The sequence below is a fragment of the Eutrema salsugineum genome, unplaced genomic scaffold (assembly GCF_000478725.1).
Source record: "Eutrema salsugineum unplaced genomic scaffold, Eutsalg1_0 scaffold_3, whole genome shotgun sequence".
Lineage (NCBI taxonomy): Eukaryota > Viridiplantae > Streptophyta > Magnoliopsida > Brassicales > Brassicaceae > Eutrema > Eutrema salsugineum.
The window spans coordinates 11655516-11657536 of record NW_006256756.1 but is presented as its reverse complement, the minus strand read 5'-3'; the positions used below and the strand labels follow the sequence as shown (position 1 = coordinate 11657536).

The 2021-nt window shown below is 40.6% G+C and overlaps 1 non-coding gene across 1 annotated transcript; it reads right to left on the bottom strand.

The window, feature by feature from the left end:
* Window positions 1-223: 223 nt before the first annotated feature.
* On the bottom strand, window positions 224-330 carry LOC112085745. Its single transcript, XR_002899044.1, has one exon. It is a non-coding gene; the product is annotated as a small nucleolar RNA R71 (small nucleolar RNA).
* Window positions 331-2021: the final 1691 nt, after the last annotated feature.

Here is a 2021-nt window from a genome sequence, read left to right as displayed (position 1 = left end):
ATCAGAGACCCCCATGGACCATCTCGAAGATTTTTAAGAAATCTGCAGCACCAAGCAATCGATTGGAGTTCCTGCAGATTACATAAAGTGCAAGTTGTTTCCATTTTCTCTTTGTGATAAGGCACGTGCATGGTTTAAGTCTTTGTCTCCTGGTTCACTCGGATCATGGGACGAAGGCAAGGCTGCCTTCCTTAACCATTTCTACACCACCTCTAGATCAAACTTCTTTAGAGACAAGATTTATAGTTTCCAACAAAAAGGAGACGAAACTTTTCATGAAACTTGGGATCGTTATAAAGGCTACATTAGGGAATGTCCTCATTACGATTTTACAGAGACATGCATCTTGAACACCTTCTATGAAGGTCTTGAATGGACATCTAAGGCACCTCTAAATGTAGCAAGCGATGGAAACTTCATGACAAGGACTGTGGAAAAAGCTTACATCTTGATTGATAATCTCGCTACAAGCAGCAGAAACAATTGGCCTGATCAAGGAAGAACGTCACGTTCTACTTCCCATGATCATGAGGAAATTGAATAACTTAAAGCCATGGTGAAATTGTTTCTCAAAACTCAGCAGCGTTCTGTTAATGTTTGCGAAGAAGTTAATGCAGCTGAGATTAATCATCAACTTGGAGCGCAAGATCACGCCCATATGAATATCCAATCTGCTCCAAAATCATCCCCAACCTCTCAAGACAACAAGCTCGAGCTTATGGTGCAACCACTTCTTATGAAGCTGCAAAGATTAGCAGACGATGTGGATATAAGAGTGGACTGCTTATACACTGACCTTAATGTTAAATTTGAAGCTCTTTCCACTAATGTTGATAGCATGGACGTGCAGCTATCACAAACCATAGATAGTTCAAAAAGCACTGAAGTTATCGAGAAACGAATCGCTGAGGTACATGAAAAAATCGCCGAAGACACCCGCAACCTTAAGCTTAAGTTAGACAACATGAACGATCTTGGGTACAAGTTAGACATCATGTATGATTACCTCAACAAGAATAATGAGGAGTCATTTGAGAAGTTCACTAACCTCTCTACTCATGTCAAGATGCTCGAGAAAGAAATCGGAAAAATTGGAGAAAGTGTGAAGAGACAAGATGGTCATCTTCCGGGAAAAACCGTAGACAATCCAATGTGGAGTTGCAATGTCATAGACACTGATGGTGAAACAGAAGTCACACCTATTCCTAGCAATCAAGAAACTGAAGTTGAATCTCCAGCATGTCCTGAAACCCTAAACCCTAAACCCTATACCCTAAACCCTAAACCCTAAACCCTAAAGAGTATGATGCAATAGGCAAAGCTCCACACTAAAGAAAGCTTCATAAGATAAATGATTCGGTGAAGTTTGTCTTCCCCTGCATAATTGAAGGTGTGGAATTTTCTGACTCTCTATGTGACACCGGAGCAAATGAGAATGTGATGTCTAAAGAAATTGCAATCGAGCTGGGGATGCGTGACACCAAACCTCCTCACGGTTCTGTTAAATTTGGAGACAATTCAAGCACGATCCCATATGTTTTCGTAACGGATTTGATGGTGCAAGTAGGAGTGTGTCTTGTTCCTGTTGATTTTCACATTCTTGAGATGGAAAATAACTCTCCCAAGACGTTAATATCTGGAAGTTAATTCCTTGCAAGGGTGGGGGCAGTTGTTGATTATCCCAACCAAAGAGTTTGTTTCTCTATTTTAAAGTCAAAAAGAGAATCTTCTATCCTGCAGTCTATAGTGGTGGAAGCTCGTACTGTATAACAATCTACAAGGAAGAGAAGTTGATTTTAGACCCTGGAGATAACAAGTAAAGGTGCCAACACGTTTCTATACAAGCCCTTTGAGTCGAGCCTAAGGGAGTTGTCGAATCGAGAAAATCGAAGCACAAAGCGAGAAAATCTAAGCGCAAATCAAAGAAATCTAAGGGAAAAACTATCTCACCTGATGCAAGCTCGACATTGACTTCTCAAAACCTTATTGGAGACGTGGAGAAAGATGGTAATGCTAAATTA